At 39.5% G+C, this 18,569-nt stretch overlaps 1 protein-coding gene across 7 annotated transcripts in view; it reads right to left on the bottom strand.

Annotated features, from left to right (window-relative positions):
* LUZP2 (leucine zipper protein 2) overlaps window positions 1–18,569 on the bottom strand; it is a 304,222-nt gene that overhangs the window by 67,876 nt on the left and 217,777 nt on the right. The gene's annotated exons all lie outside the window — the stretch shown is intronic.

Below are 18,569 nucleotides of genomic sequence, written 5' to 3'. Positions count from 1 at the left end.
TGTAGCGAAGGGTTACAATGGAGTAGACTTAGAGCCTTAGAGGAGGTTTATAACATGGATAGATCTACAGTAGTCTGTTTGACAGAACCCTTAAGAAATTGTCTAATTTTGACCCCCCCCCCCCCTCCCATCAACCAATATAGTACACAGGCCAATCAGATCAGGTCTATTATTAGGAAACATTGGGAGATTCTCTCTTTAGATCCAGTCCTCAGACCACATGTACAGTCAGGCCATAAGGGGGTCTTTTAAAGAGCCATGGTGGTAGCCAACAATCTCTCCCCCAGTTTATTTATATCTAAGGATAGGGTACCCATGCAATTACCCAAGGGCTCATTGATATGAAATCAGTGCAAGATTTGCACAAAAATGAAACCGGCATCTACCTTTAGTTCCACTGTAACTAAGAAAACTCACAAGATATACTCTTTTATTAATTGCAGAACCACGTTTGTTGTCTACTTAGAGTACTCAGCTGTGGATGTGGACAACATTACATGGGGAAGACTATTAGATATGTACTAAATTAGTGTATAAAAAGCGCTGGTGTCATAAATACAATAATAAATACAATGAATACAGTGCAAATGAGCTTAAAGTCCCGTGTGTTGAAGTCCAAAGAGCCGCCTTGAAAAGTCAAGCTGGCTGTCTGACAACCAGTTAGTACAACTGTGAAGAACAGACCTTTCGGGCGCTTGGATAACAGAGTGAATAAATTCCTTTAAGGAGTGTCTTAATTCCTTTGGATCAGCTTTAGATCTTCACACATCAGGGCAATTGATAATATAATCTCAAAAGATACCACAATCAGGGATGAACAACGAACCTTTATACTAGACAGTATTAATTTTATCTTGAAGCACAACGTATTCTGGTTCAATGACGAAATATTTCTCCAGCTATGTGGCACTGCGATGGGGACCAAGTTTGCACCCAGTTTTGCGAACATTTTCATGGCAGATTGGGAAGAAAGGAAAATTTGGTCCACCCACCCTTTCAGTGCAAACTTGGTCTCATGGCATCGCTACATAGACGACGTCCTGTTCATATGGAAAGGGAGCGAAGAGGACCTGAAAGAGTTCATTATATATATAAACGACAACACAGTGAATTTGGAATTTACCTCAGAATACAGTTTTAATACTATCAACTTTTTAGACCTCACTATTTATGTAGAAAATAGTGAAATTAAAACTAAAACATATTTTAAAAAAACAGACGCAAACAATTTCCTACTAACATCAAGTTGCCATCACCCAAGATGGCTTAGCAATATCCCCAATGGTCAATTTAGGAGGATTAAGAGGTATTGCTCTGACATAGAGGTTTTCAAAGAACAGTCAAACACACTACAAGATAGTTTTCTGGAAAGAGGCTATGAACAACAGTTGTTAAATAAAGCAGTGGATCAAATCAACTTGATCCCAAGGGAAACTCTGCTAAAACCAACAATCAAACGAACTGATACCCCCTTTTCTACAGCATTTATTACGACCTATAGCTCGGATGCTGCTAAAGTTAAAAAAATAGTACAAAAACACTGGCACGTCGTCCAAATGGACCCAATTTTAAAGGGGCACATCCCGTCAATCCCAAAAGTAATCTTCAGAAAGGCCCCTTGCATCAAAGCACAATTAGCGCCAAGTACCTTCCGGAAAGAAATAAAAGAAAACAGTCAAAATTGGTTACCCCCACCGGTGGTTTTTTTAATTGCATTAGTTGTAAGGCCTGCAAACAGGTAAAGAAAGGTGACAAGGCAGCTTTTAATTCACATATAACAAAAGAAGAATTCAAAATCAAACAAGCAATTAGTTGCCGAATGGATTACGTTGTTTACCTTCTAGCCTGCCCATGTGGTCTCCAATATGTTGGACGCACCTCCAGGCCCCTGAGGGTGCGCATCTTGGAACACATGGGCAACATTCGTAAACAGGTGTTAACACACAGCGTCTCCAGACACTTCAGTTTACATCATGAGGGAAACCCAGTAGGCCTAACATTCAAGGGAATAGAAAGGGTAGACCCCCATTGGAGAGGCGGAGATAGACTAAGGAAACTCTGTCAAAGAGAAACATACTGGATATATAAACTTAAAACCTTGACCCCAAAAGGTCTGAATATAGATATAGACCTGGGGTCGTTTATTTAAGTCCAGTATCTCCTGTCTCTCCCCATTCAGCATTACCCTTCATTCTCTTTCCCTAGATCTTTCTCAAAGTTCCCACCTCCCCCCCCCCTTTCCGCTTCCCCTTACCCTCCCACCACCCCCTATCCGCCATTTATTTACATCACAATACCAAACATGTGAATTCACTATTATCATTTCTTATCTTCTTTACAGATATCACTCACCAACGATATCAAACAAAAATACTTCAATTTTAATACACAAGTTGAAACTGTACAATAAAGCTGTATGCTCTAAGTATGTACACAACCACATTGTGAAATGACATGATATAATATATGCTTAAGGTTATATAAATCAGTCTAAAAGACTACTATAGTCATTTTAATACTATATTAGGTGCTCTAGCTTAGAACACGATTATATTGTATAAAAGTATATCAGACCACATTTTTAAAATTTTAAATATAAATTATGTATTGGATACGTTTTTAATATATTTGTTTAAAATTGTATACTGCACTAGAAATGTTTTTAAAGAATAGGCTGACAATGTTTGCACAAACAGGGTATATGAAATCACCCTCCACCATATGAGGTATAAATAGGTTCAAGATTACATTCTTTAGAATCTTATGATACAATATATTCTGAGTATATAGAGTATCAAAAACTGCACTATTGAGTGCAATAGAATATTTGATGTTTCAAGTAATAGTTTAGTACGAATTTATTAAAACATGAAAGTGTATATTGAAATATATTTATACTTATATAAGATATAATTTTAAGACATTTGTTTAAATTGTGAACACTCTATGGCACTACAAGGCTACAATATGAATATGGATTATTATCTATTTTATGTGAAAACACATTTTGAACTTTATCCTTTTTATCTTGAATGTACATTAAAAATTAGTGTGCTAATAAGCACATATTCTTTCACTAAAACTTCACTTAACACTTTATAATAAGTATAATAAGGAACACAGACACCCAAGCCCACTGTCGTATATATATATTTATTAATCATAATGTATAAAAACATTCATTTACTTAACCATTCACAAAAAAACTCCTTAAAAATAGTACATGCACACTAATCACTCATGGAATTTTATCCCAGTCACAGATGAAATAATCAACATTTATTAATCACGCAGGCATCTTCACAGAGTACACAGATTTATTTGGGACATCACATACCATTTCACACTCTATGTAGAGCACGTCACTAATTACTTTCTATGTTATGTATTAACTCTATTCTTAACTATGATTCCATTCATATGTATGAACGCTCGAGATTCTAACCAGTGAATGCGTCAATTTATTTAATTATTTATCCACTATGACATATCTAAGTAGAAAACGGAGTGCATCATACAGCACTCATTAGTTCTAATTGAACAACAGATGACATTGCCTAAAGTAGAATGGGGATTGGCTGACATCAATATAAATATCTGCCACGAACCTTAACCCCAAACTACGGAGCCTGAGGAAGACCAAAAGTCGAAACGCGTTGCTCTCACCACTAGGCAATTTTGACCCAGCACAGCCACCGTCAAGGAGTGGATCTGAGAGGAGGCAGCACTATATCCGGACGCGGAGCAAGTTAGCTGCGCTCCACGAGACCCACGAGCAATTTCCTTTAGACGGCTGGCTTTTTCTTTTTATGTTTCTTTTTATGCATCTTTCTCATTGTTTTTATATATGTTTTTTTTTAATAAATTTTGTTGTAGTCCACGAAAATCGTGACAGTGTTCAATTTCACATCTACACCAAGGAGGGGTCATCTACCTACACTGGCCCACTTGGAGATTAACAATATCAGTATCACAAAGAAGCTAAAGATACCCTGATGTGCATTTACTCACACAAGGCCGTGTGAGTATCATTTTTATTTCTATTTTAATTTTTATAGATCTATACATATCAGATCATTATCACCCTCACAGGGCACCAGACTTAAAGACACCAACAGAAAAAAAGATACCTTCCCCTAGGATTGCACTCACACTTGCCCGTGTGAGTGCCTGCAGCATTTTTGCTGCTTTTACGTATCTGCTTGGGCTTTTCTAGTGGGTTATCACAGAATTATGTTGATGTTTCCCCACTAACAATTGTTTTCCAATTTGTTCACACCGAGGGGGATTACCACACTGAAAGTTGAAGACCACCAAAGAAAACCAGGAAGAAGCTCACAAACCTGAAAAGAAGAAAAGGAGACTTTCAAGATAAAGATACCTTGATGTGTATTTACTCACACAAGGCCGTGTGAGTATTATTTGATTTATATATATCACTAAATACTGGACCCTTATTACACCTATAGATCACTACGTGTAAAGACCAGATTTGGATAAAAAGATACCTTCCCCTAGGATTGTACTCACACTAGCCCGTGTGAGTGCTGGCAGTAATTACTGCCTTTATATATATATATATATATGCATTTAGAGCTAAAAAATTGGACTTGATCAGTACTGTCTGTATTCCCCTCTAAACCACTGTTTTTCAATCTGTTCACTCCGAGGGAGACATCCACATTGTAAGCCGAGGACCATTGAAGATATCCAGAAAGAAAACCAAGTCCTGAAAAGAAGAAGGCAACCGACCAAGAGAACACTAAGACAAGTAAACCTTGCTGTGAGAGCATTTACACAAGGCCGTGTAAGTGATTTAATATATCTTTCAAGCACACCCACAAATATCTATTTAGATACTCTAGATACCCCAAATTATTCAACCTGTGCTCCCCCTTTTTTCTCTCTTTAGATCTTCACACCTCAGGAAATAGGAGACAAAAGAAACACAGAACATGCCACCATAGTGAATAATCAGGGATTTCGACAAAGAATACTAAATAGTATAAAATGTAATAATCCTCTCAATGAATTTAATAAAAATAAAATGAAAATAAAAAGACTATCACGCAATCTAGCATGAAACATACACTAATACACTTGTGCATATAAATGCACTTGTTCTTCAGTTCATATCATTACATATGGTGTATACAGGTATGAAACTGCTTGTCTCAGTCGGGTAGAAAAATTGAAATCCTACTTACAAACAGTAACTAGGACATGAGCCTTAATTAGTGATTTCACTAGCGCTCCTGATCCAGGGTCAGTCATTGGGATTTCAGTCTATCCGGTAGGACGTACGGCTCTGACTCCTCCGACGCGCTGCCTGCTCGTCTTCTCCCGATGATGTCACCACAATACTCCTTCAGGTATGGTGTCCGCGCTGTGCCACAAATCCTACGCGTTTCGAGACTCAATATCGCGGGTCTCTTTAAAAAAGGGACTTGATGAAAATGTCATTAATGAAAGTGAATTTAATTTCCTCATTAATTGTCATTCTAGAATTCCAATTTTCTACATAATACCCAAGATGCAGAAAGATTTGCAAATACCACCCGGTCGCCCAATCATGTCGGGCATCGGGTCCCTCACCTCCACCCTCTCACAATTTATTGACTTCCACCTACATCAATACAGTATGTGGTAAAATTACGCTCCCATCTTGGGGACACCACACACATATTACAGTTACTTCAGGATATACAGTCGCACTCTGACTATTTTTTAGTCACGAGTGACGTGACATCGTTATAAACCATTATTTCCCATGATTTAGGTTGCAAAAATAATTTTTAATGGAAGGAATCAGATTTCTACTAAATCATATTTATTTTAGACTGACAGGTATCTGAGTGTCTTTCTTCAATTCTCTGGACACTGCCTTGCAACCTAAATCATGCACTTGAGGTGTGAAGATCTACAGCTGATCCAAAGGAATTAAGACACTCCTTAAAGCTGCAGTTCAGTCTTTTTTTTTTTTTTTTTTTACATTTATTTTTTTACTTCAATAGTTTCATGTGTGCAATCTCTAATTAGCTAAAGAACAGTATAGCTGCCAGTCAATTCGTTTTCCATGTATTGATAGGTCGAAATTTGGTGACATATTAAAAGCTGGCATTTGTTTATAATCTGCTTGACTGGCAGTGGAAGCTCATGAATATTCATGAGCAATCCTGCACTGACAAGTGCTAGAGGGAGGGCAGGGCTGACAAAGGGGTGTGCCAGGGCTTGTGACAGGACATGAAGGGGCAGTGCCTTAGCAAATGGTTGTTAAAATAGAATACAAGAAAATTGGTCTTTCAAAGTTGTTTTTTTAAAAACAGAAAATGCTAAAAGTATTTTTTCTTACTACAGAACTGATTTATTAAAAAAAACACACATGCAGGATATTGACTGAACTGCAGCTTTAAAGGAATTTATTTGCTCTGTTATCCAAGTGCCTGAAAGGTCAGTTCTTCACCAAAAACTATTAGATGTCTGTAAACTAGAATTATGGAGCACATCAGACATACACAAAAATGGACACTAAGCCACCCGGTGCCAAAACATTGTTCAAATTGTGAAAAAGGCAACATTGAATATGTTATGTTTCATGGAATTGAATATATCCCTCCCACACCACAGGGGACGTTAGAGATAGAATCAGAATCCTAAATCAATGAGAAGCTTTTTGGATCTATTCCCTGAAAACAAGGACACCGCTGGGTTTAAATATGGATTGGGGCCTTAGTAATTTTTTCCAATGTTTTGTGATAAGTCTGTGTTGGTGTCTGTTTCTGTATCTGTGTTGGTGGGTACAGTATGATTATATTCATATATCCATTTATTTGCAAGATTTATACATCCGGGACCTGGTTTGGTTGCATTACAGCTGTATTTCTCCTTCTTTTTATCTGGGAGCATCTACTTACCTCTAGGCTAAAAGATGATCTTTTGTCCCAATTGCCATTATTGTCTTTATTACTATTTCTCATACGATCTTTATGCATACTGCCTTCACATACACTCTCTCAAGGTGTGCTATGAGTAACAATATTATCAATAATGATGTCAATACTCATTTGTTGTGTACATACAGTAGATAGTGTGGTGAGAGGTCTTCCTGAGTAGTTGTTAGGTATTTAGCAGAAGAACCATTCTCAGTATGCATTTACAAGTAATTTTTAACATTGTAATATATTGATTTATTTTGGGTTAAAGTTACCTTCCTCTGGCTGGTATTTTCTTACTATTTCAATCTATCTCCCTCACATCTTTTGCATGGGAGGTCATTCTGAACAGCTAGTTCGATATAAAGCAAGAGACGTTTCCTTAGTATGCATATAATATGTCGTTTTTCATAGAGGAACTCACTGGTACATGAGGGGTTAATGATAACATCCTTTAGCTGGTTCAGTGCTGGTACTTTATTCAATTCATATACAGTTTCTAAAATAGGTGATCCTAATGATCAATATGTTTAATAAGTCGGTGCTTACGTGCTTTTGATTCTCCACTTTCCTTTCTGGGTAGTGGACAGTATTAATGAGGTAAAAGAGGTTTTCTTTTGGTGCTACAGTAATGTGTTTTTAAGGTATTTTTGGGTTATGTTTCATTAACTAATACTTCTATTCTCTGCTACACATTATAGTATCAAATAAGTAGTATCATTCGGCAATTTATTTATGCATAAGAAACAAATGTCTCTATATACTGTTGATTTTGCCTTTTCTTTTTTTTCTGGAGTTTGTCTATTGTGTTTTTGATCAATAAAGTTTATTCATTTTCTTGGGCTGTAGCCAATAGGGATCGATGTTATGAGCACACTATTCTCAGACGGCTCTCCTATAGGTCGCCGGCCCATGATGTCATCACTATAGAGGATCTATAAATATGTTGTCTTTTACTTGTATTTCACACCTTGATAAAGCACACTTTGCGTGAAACGCATAGGTGTTTTCTTTTACCTATGTCCATGTGACATATTAAATGATATATTTTTCTACAGAAGTCAACTCTTAACCTCTTTTTTTGCCATTGCGGTGGTGCTATTTCACCCTTACATAGCTGCATCATTTTAAGAAGTGAAGTTCCCATTTTTATTCTCCACTTTATTTATCAATTTCTTCTGGCCCGGCTGCAGGAAATCCAGCTGATACATAATTACTGTCTTACAGTCTCAATTCTGTTCTGTACTCTCAGCCAATCGGAAGGTTTACTAGTTTCTCAATCATTTTGCAACCATTACATTATGTCATTTGTTAAAGACACTTTAAATTAGGGGCAAAAGAATCTGATTGTACAGAGACCGATATATTTGTACGCCGGTGTCTAGAAACAAAGGGGTTATCTAAGGCTTGTTCTATAGTAGGTGCGGGCGTGCGTGCGCGCTCACCTGTACGAACGTGCGTGCACGTGACGCACACTTTTTGTGTGTACAGTGTATGCTGCCGGGAGCGACAGCTTTGCAGTGTGTGTGTGTGTGTGTGTATATGTGTGTGTGTGTGTGTGTGTGTGTGTGTGTGTGTGTGTGTGTGTGTGTGTGTGTGTGTGTGTGTGTGTGTGTATTTATATGTATATGTAGATTGTGTGTTATTAATTTATTACATTTTTTTTTCAAAACCACATTGTGTAAAATAAGAATATATTATTTATTAACATTGTGCGCACACACACACACACACATACATACATACATACATACATACACATACATACATACATACATACATACACATACATACATACACATACATACAGTACATACATACTGTACAAACATATATTACAGCGGCGGTAGCGGTGCGAATCCTTACTTTTCCAGTCTTCCCCGCTATCGCCCGGCTTCACACTCACTGCCGTGCGCGCGCGCGGCCCTGGCATACAATGGCTGGCTAACCACAGCCAACTATAAATGCAGCACGTGACGCACGGCGCAGCGCGCGCCCCCACTAAATTACAGGCTTAAGACTTTAGAATTTTCTTAATGTGCCAACAGATTTAACTAATTGCAGCATATAAAATATCTTATACATTTCCTGTTTAATGCACACTTTATATACTTTATACACTTTCATATACTGAATGTGAGAACTCTTGCCTCTTAGAATATTTGATACAGTATGAGGGTTATTTAAATAGTGAAGCACATTTCTGTGTTCTGTTTAGTAAACACATTTAGCATCTGTTTGAAGCAGGGATTTACAAGTAAATACATCAGAGTATGGCAGGGCGATGCAGAAACGCTTTCTTATTAAAATTGATCATCGTCTTCTGACTGTAAATGCTTTCAGACTTCTTTTGCAATATACTGTGGAATAGAGTTGGGTAGTGACCTGCTTTCCATGAACATCTAAAGTAGCAAATCTGTTTACTTTTTAGAAATCAGCATATTATTTGCCATTAAATACGAGCGAGACCATTCTACAGGTAATAAAAAAATACTTACAACCCTAAATATTTCCTAAACCCTTTACTCAGCAGTATCATATAAGTCATGGAAAAATTCAGTTAAATACTGTACAGATAAAAGATTGAATAAAAAAATAATTAATGTAAAGTTGCTGACATAGGTATTTGTTCATTAAAGTGTGATACAGTAGTGCAAATTGGGCATTACCACAAGTTAATGAAAACGTCTGTGCGGGGATGTACAATCGCCATTATTTAATCTGGTCTGTAACTGTTATAAACGTCTATAATATATATTATCTTTAACTGTGCATGCAATGTCTTGTATACAATGTATAACCCTGTTCACTTAATGTAACCATGTATTTGTAACCATGTATTATTTGTCATCATAACTCTGTGCCCAGAACATACTTGAAAACGAGAGGCAACTCTCAATGTATCACTTCCTGGTAATACATTTGATAAATAAATAAACTATGGACCCTTAATGAATAACCCCAATAGTGCAGTTTGTCAGATAGAAACCAGAGAGTCCATGTACTAAGGCAATTTTTGAGAAGATTAAAAATTAGTTTTGATACCCTGCCCCAATGTTAGGAGCGCAGCTGTGTCACCCATACGACCAATTGTTACATCTGGTGCAGACTGTTAGAGGCCTGGAGGTTTTTGCCACCTTAAACGTGGAGGATATTTTTAAGCAGATTGAAAGGACAAAAAGCAATGCACAGAGGCGCAGAGACATTTTGATACATCTCATTATAATCTGTGTGTTAATGCCTCCATAATTCCACCTTAAAGCACTACAGAAATCCCAAATTAAAGCACATAGTGCAAAAAGTAAAGCAATGGCCTTAACACAATGGGGCCTATGCACTAATCACCAGTTTTGACAGCGCTGCTATCACAGTGTGCAGAAAGCCCAGAATACCTGTGATGGCAACATTTGTAAAACTGGCGAGTTGCCGGTGACGTGATGATCGCCTCTCTGAAAAGGCCATACCCGGCGATTTCTTTCTGCTGCAGAGAGAGCCGCCACTCCCTGTGCAAATCTCGCCAGAGATCAAACATTTTTAATATAAAATGTAATACTAGTGTATTGTCGCATGGGGTCTCCGGAGCAGAACCTCATTGATTTGAGGTCCGGGGACCCCCTGCTTCCCGAGATACAGTCCCCGTTATGGGGTGCCGAAATCTCCTATGCATTTTATTCCCATGGTCACGTGACGTGGACACGTGCCTCACAGGTGTCTGGGGGATCCTCAGGTGGTCCCCACAGGTGTCTGGGGGCCCTTTGGTGGTCCCCACGGGTGTCTGCAGGCTCTCGGTTTGTCCCCAAAGGTGTCTGGGGGCCCTCGGGTGGTCCCCACGGGTATCTGGGGCCCTCAGGTGGTCCCTATCGGTGGTGCCCGTGGGTGTTCGGGGGTCCTCAGGTGGTCCCCATGGGTTTCACGGGGACCAATTAAATAAATAAATAAAAGCACTAGCCAGCCAATTACACTGGCGACACACTTTATTCGAGCTCGGCTAGTCCCACGAATTCGGGTATACCCGGGTGTATTGAGGTTTGTGACTGTTTTCTGCCCGAGTGCATTGAGGTATTTTCCAAGCAGGGATTGAAGCATTTTATTCCCCCTGGCTGCAATACTGCACAGTATATATATATATACTGCATTACAATTTATGAATTTATGCCATCTGGTAGACACGCGAAGCATTGCAGCCTATTAAATTCTAATCATTATCATTTAACAGATCAGCCGCCCGTCAGCCAGGCATGAACCCAGGCTGGGAAGGCAAACGCAACGGGGCTTGTCAGAGGTGAGGAGCGGCGCATTCCAGGTATCTGCCAGGTACATACTGGGTATTTGCTCGAATAAAGTGTGTCGGTGCAGTAATTAAATAAATAAATAAAAACACTAGCCAACCAATCAATTTAATAAATAAAAGCACTAATCACCAAAACAATTAATTAATTTTAAACATTAGCCAAAATAATTAATTAATTGAAACCACTAGGCAACAAATCAATTAATTAATAAAACCATTAGCCAACACATCAATAAAAACCATTAGCCAGCAAAATAAATAATTAATTATTGACGCACAGCTCTTACAGGTGATCTCCTTGCACAGAGAGAAGTAGCATCTCCCTGCACTGAGAGAAGCTGCATTTCCTTGCACAGCTCTTACAGGTGATCTCCCTTAACAGCTCTTACAGGCGATCTCCCTGCACAGAGAGAAGCTGCATCTCCCTTTACAGCTCTTACAGGCGATCTTCCTGCACAGAGAGAAGCTGCAACTCCCTGCACAGCTCTTACAGCCGAGCCTCCTGCACAGAGAGAGAGCTGCATCTCCCTGCACAGCTCTTACAGGGCGATCACTCTGTACTTATTTACATTTTTAGTACATAAGATTGAAGCAGGGGGTCTTCGGATCTGAACCATGTTATTTTCAGGTCTGGGGTCCCCTGCTTCCCGAGGTACAGGCCTCCGTACCGGGTGTTGGTATCTCCTGCAAGTTTCAATGTCCCACGTCACATGACCGGTAGAGATGGGTGAATTTTTGGGGAGAATTTGGATCCTCAGTGAATCAGCCGGTTCTTTTGGTCCGTAGATTTCAGTGGATCAATGTCAAAAAGGGTGATTCGCGTTTTACGGATTTTTTATTATTATTACCAATACACTCGGCGGATTTTGCAACCCATGGATGGATTTGTATCCAATGGTGGAGTTTGATGAATATGTGTGAATTAAACCGCCAAAATCCGTTTGCGGATTTTACCTCACCAAATCTCTAGTGACCGGGACATTTAAACTTGCAGGAGCTACCGGCACCCCATAATGGGGCCTGTACCTCGGGAAGCAGGGGGTCCCCGGACCTGAAAGTCACGTGGTTCAGCTCCAGAGACCCCCTGCTTCAATCCTAAATAGAATGATCCTTCCTCTCATGCAAATCGCAAATCCTATCTCGCCACATGTAAGTGGTGTTAAAAATGCGAGTATTTTAGCCGCGATTTGCATTACGGAGCTACTTAATACGAGTTTCAGCCTTATTTGACCTACTGCTTGGATTGTCAGAGCAAGAGTGAAAACGCATGTAAAAAAAAGTCGTTTAGAGATGATTTTGAAATGTGACGCCGGCTTACCAAATAGCTACACATACAAAACCTCTTGTAAAGTGCACTTTATATGCGTTAAGTCACTTTTTAAAGCTACTACAGTAGATTAAGCCCTACTGACTGTAAACAATAATACTGAGTGTGAATCAGGAAGAACCTGGTTCCATTCCCGGTGTCAGCCCCTTGGACAAGTCACTTTATCTCCCTGTGTCTCAGGCACAAAACAACATGGATTTTAAGCTCACCTGGGCAATGACTGTCTGTAACAATCCTGTGTGCGGCGTACTGCGCGCTACACTGTAACTTTGAGTCCCATTGGGAGAAAAACGCTATATGAAATAAAGTTATTATTATATATACAGTTGTGATAAAGTGATAGCAATCACCCACATAACAGCTGCTCCAATGTTTTTAAATCCTATAAGGTAAAAACTAAAAGATCACAGAATATGCCAGGCATACTATATTGGTTTGGTTATTTCTAACGAGAGTTTATCATTCATGTAAGAATGCATGCAGTGCAAAGATGCAGCGACACTCATTCTGGGTCTAATACAGAACATGTGGAGGATTACAAAGTGGTTTTTAGGCAAAAGAAACAGATTTGGTGGATAGAGTAAATAGAGCTGCGCATTTAATGGGGATTCAACAATGCAGGCCAAGTGTTTCAGTTCTTTAATCCTTCATTTTAGACAATCCTTCTTTATCTTTTCTCAGTGAGATAGATCATTAGGAACATCTATTTTGCAGGATGGAGTATTTTAAAAAGCAATTAGGCCAAATGGGAGAGGGTGTTAAAATTAAACACTTTTATGCAAATTTAAACCCTAAAATATTCTAATATAATTAGCATACACATAATTATATGTGCAATGAGCTGACATTAATCTCATTAGGGCCGTGTAAAATTATTTTAAGTGCTAAAATTGTCATGATAAATTACAACTGGGGCATGTTTTTTTTCTTTGAGGCTTTCAGTTGAAAGTGGAATATCTATGATAAGTGAAAGATTGGCAGATATTAATGCATGCATCAACGGCTGAGGCAGTATGTCTAAGCATAGACTTTAATATTATTGTATAGAAAACAAATGTAACATGGTAGTCCATGTTTTTCACCCTTTCTGTTTGGATTGAGTTGATGCTACAGTAATATCCGGTGAGTGACCATTTTTATCTTGTTTTTTTTAACTTTCTTGCTATGTTTTAGTAAGTGACGATGTGGGGTGCAACAACGTTGGGTACAACAACGTGGGGTACAGCAGTGTGGGGTACAGCACTGCGATCCCGTGTCAACTGGCGTGAATGGCAGTTAGTGAGATCGCATCGCTGTACGCCGCATCGCTGCACCCCGCATCGCTGCACCCCACATCGCTGCACCCCGCATCGCTGCACCCCGCATCGCTGCACCCCACATCGCTGGTTAGTGATTTTCCCTCTGTATCTCAGCAATTGAGAAAAGCAAGAAAAGAAAAATCTTATTTTTACTCGATTATTGCAAACATACTACACTGCATTAAAGTGCCATACCATAAATCTAAAGTGGTTCCACAACTGTATGATTTGTAAAATTCTATTATATAACAAACAGTGCTATTCGTAACTGAAAATCCCCCACAAATCCTTAACAGAAATTGATTGTTTCCAGCCCCAAAGCTAATACGCTCATGTGATCTATTCTTATAGTAAGGGTTCTAGCATTGATGGATAGAGTACATCAGTCCTAAACGCCCCTTCCAACAACTACTGTACAAACTTCATTGTGAGACGCTGTCCCAATATCTTCAGTGCTGACAGAGCTTACTGTATTTGTTAAATGAACAGGGCTGTGTGACAGGAGAAGTAGCATACTTTAATTTACTTCCTTTTACCACAAAGAATATAAACATTGCCACCTAACCAGGCTAAACAATGTGGCAACTAGAGGTGTCTGAAACCATGAAGTTTAATCCTTGAATGAACTTGCCCCCCAAAATCCTGAGATCTGTAACAGCTTTGTAAAACACAGAGGGGTGTTACCGTTTTGGGGCCAGTATATTACTCCAAAATGCAGGCTAGAAAACTATTAAGGAAATGCATTTTGTTTGCTCAGTAAGCAACTTTCTTTAACTGTTTATAAGTAAGCGACATTAAGAGGAGGAACGAGCACGTCCAGGACCCTGAATGTGTTCTTGTGAGTGACACAGAGTCAGATCCTAAGGGTTACTGAAAGGGCTGTATATTTTTTTTTATAATAACAGGCTAATATAAATGTAAATAATTTGTGTTGTTTACAGGCCTCAGCAGCAGTGTAATTTATACGTATGTACACCAGGACAAGAGTCGGTTGTCAGAGAAGAAATGAATAGAACTTTGCAATCACAAATAGCGGATAATTCATTCCATACCCAAGGTTTCCAAAAAGCATCATCCAATGCATATGTGGTTATCCAAAATCAGGGGTGCACAAACCTTTTTGTCCTTCGCGCCCATGCCTGTTTTTTCTCCCCCGCTGCTCGTGCCCCCCCGTATCCAGCGTCAAATGATGCCGCGGGTCATGTGATGTTACGTCAAGTGACCACCACGTTGCCATGGCGACGCATCACACCAGCCATCAAGGTAAGGGAAGTTGCAGTAAATTAATTTAAATGCCTTGGGGAAGAACATGTGGCTTATGCAACAGCTGCGCCCCCCCCAGAAAAATCTTGCCCGCCCTGCAGTTCATGCACCCCTGTCCTAAATATGTTGATGCTAGTACAATGGATCTGGTAATTACTGGGAGAATTATTAAGCCTTTTATATTACTTGATTAAGACTGCATTAAAATCAGTTGCCTCTCCCAGACTAATATTGAGTATTGAGGGATGGTAAACCAGTCCGACTCCGTTCCCTGGAATTTACCAGGCTTTCCAATCAAAATTTTCTCCGCAAGGTACAATCAGCAGACGGATTGTTTCAACTTCAAACCGTGTGGATTAGCCACAATCCTCCTATGTGGCTTGGTTAATGTGGCTTTAAAATAACCCCCCCGGCAGGTATAACATAAAACCATTCTGCAGAATATTTTAATTCCTAATGCATCATCGTATTGTAAGAAAAAAGTACGATAGATTAATTAGTGATCAAAAATTCTGATACCTGCCTGCAAATTAAACCGTTGTTAAAAAAAATTGGGAGGAGACAGGAGTGTGAGAGAGAGAGATTTTTTTCACTACAGTGATTATAGTAAATCACTACAGTGATTTTGAATTAGTGTAACTAGGAATTAAAGCAGCACCCTTCGTCACTCACCAATAGCGTACAAGTAGAACATTATAGTAGAAAATAAAGCTGTAGTGCAGCACAGGATATATTATCCCTGACTGTCCTTGCCAAAATTTGGCAGAGGTACAATTAAACTGTTCTGGAAGCTTAATAATTATTCTAGGGATTCTTTTTCACAGTAATATCAATACTAATAATAAATGCAGCTATATACTCCAGTTCATCTACTACAATCACAGTAACATGTGTAGCATGAGGGCCAAAGGCAGAGCACACTTTACTGAAAGTTCAATCATTCATAGCTGATTATTTAATAATGCCTGCCTGTTGTTATTTAATGGTTCAGCTGGGTCCTACTTTTTTCACGTGAATAACAAGGTATACTATTTAAACTAGAGTGATTTTTATTAGTGTAACTAAGCATTATAGCAACGCCCTTCATCACTCACCAATAGTGCAAAAAGGAGGGAGATTAGGGAGTTATCAACTAAACCATACTAATTGAAATGATAAATAATAAATTAACAAATCCTGATTCACTCGCCAATAGTGTACTGCAAATATTGTCCCTGACTGTCCTTGCCAAAAATTGTCAGAGTTAAAATTAAACTGTTCTGGAAGCTTAATTATTCTTGGGATTATTTTTCACAGTACCATCAATACTAATACAGTAATAACTGCTGCTATATACTGAATATCAAGATACTATACTAAAATCACAGTAATAACATGTGCAGCATGAGGGCCAAAGCTCACTTCACTGAAAGTCAAGTCAATCACAGCAGGTTAATGCAAAAAACGATTAAGTCAATGTTTTTCTCCATTTAAGCTATAATAGTACAGCAGCAACACACAGCCTAACCAATCCACAGCTAAACACTGTACATACAGACTAGCCAGTTCACAGCTAAACCCTAAAACACATAGCCTAATCAATTCTTAGCGAAACACTGCAACACACAGCCTAACCAATCCACAACTACTGTACTGTAAACTCTGCAACAAAAGGCTTCGGCTTAAGGCTGCACCTCTATGTATACTCTTCCTCAGCTACTCACAGATTACGTTATTTGGTTCGAATTACAGAATTAATCCATTGTGCGGATTATCAGTGAAAGAATTTTTTTGGGAAAAGGTGGATTGCCCTTTTTGAGACAAATCCAAGGGAAACCACGGACAAGAGGAACAGGCCGATCCGAGGCGGATCCAAATAAGCAAAGACAGATATGCCTATCTCTACTAAGGTGTAAAACTGACCATAGTTTAGGTAAAGTTATAGATGACTGTCAATACATGACCCTACAAGAGGCCTGTCAAGAGTTCTGTATCCTCTCACATCTGTATCCTCTCACATCGGTATCCTCTCACATCTGTATCCTCTCACATCTGTATCCTCTCACATCTGTATCCACTCTCATTTGTATCCTCTCACATCGGTATCCTCTCACATCTGTATCCTCTCACATTTGTATCCACTCTCATTTGTATCCACTCACATCTGTATCCTCTCACATCTGTATCTTCTCACATCGGTATCCTCTCACATCGGTATCCTCTCACATCTGTATCCTCTCACATGAGTATCCTCTCACATGAGTGTCCTCTCACATCGGTGTCCTCTCACATCGGTGTCCTCTCACATCGGTGTCCTCTCACATCGGTGTCCTCTCACATCGGTATCCTCTCACATCGGTATCCTCTCACATCGGTATCCTCACACATCTGTATCCTCACACATCTGTATCCTCTCACATCTGTATCCTCACACATCTGTAGCCTCTCACATCTGTATCCTCACACATCGGTGCCCTCTCACATCGGTATCCTCACACATCTTTATCCTCACACATCTGTATCCTCACACATCTGTATCCTCACATATCGATATCCTCTCACATCTGTATCCTCTCACATCTGTATCCTCACACATCGGTGCCCTCTCACATCGGTATCCTCTCACATGAGTATCCTCTCACATCTGTATACTCACACATTGGTGCCCTCTCACATCGGTATCCTCTCACATCGGTATCCTCTCACATCTGTATCCTCACACATCTGTATCCTCACATATCTGTATCCTCTCACATCTGTATCCTCACACATCGGTGCCCTCTCACATCGGTATCCTCTAACATATGTATCCTCACACATCGGTGCCCTCTCAAATCGGTATCCTCTCACATCGGTATCCTCTCACATCGGTTCCCTCTCACATCGGTGCCCTCTCACATCGGTGCCCTCTCACATCGGTGCCCTCTCACATCGGTATCCTCTCACATCGGTATCCTCTCAAATCAGTATCCTCTCACATCTGTATCCTCTCACATCTGTATCCTGTCACATCTGTATCCTATCACATCTGTATCCTCTCACATCTGTATCCTCTCACATCTGTATCCTCTCACATCTGTATCCTCTCACATCTGTATCCTCTCACATCTGTATCCTCTCACATCAGTATCCTCTCTCATTTGTATCCTCTCACATCTGTATCCTCTCACATCTGTATCCACTCTCATTTGTATCCTCTCACATCGGTATCCTCTCACATCTGTATCCTCTCACATTTGTATCCACTCTCATTTGTATCCACTCACATCTGTATCCTCTCACATCTGTATCTTCTCACATCGGTATCCTCTCACATCGGTATCCTCTCACATCTGTATCCTCTCACATGAGTATCCTCTCACATGAGTGTCCTCTCACATCGGTGTCCTCTCACATCGGTGTCCTCTCACATCGGTGTCCTCTCACATCGGTATCCTCTCACATCGGTATCCTCTCACATCGGTATCCTCACACATCTG

The sequence above is a fragment of the Ascaphus truei genome, chromosome 12 (genome assembly GCF_040206685.1).
Source record: "Ascaphus truei isolate aAscTru1 chromosome 12, aAscTru1.hap1, whole genome shotgun sequence".
Lineage (NCBI taxonomy): Eukaryota > Metazoa > Chordata > Amphibia > Anura > Ascaphidae > Ascaphus > Ascaphus truei.
This window is presented reverse-complemented; position numbering and strand designations above follow the sequence as displayed.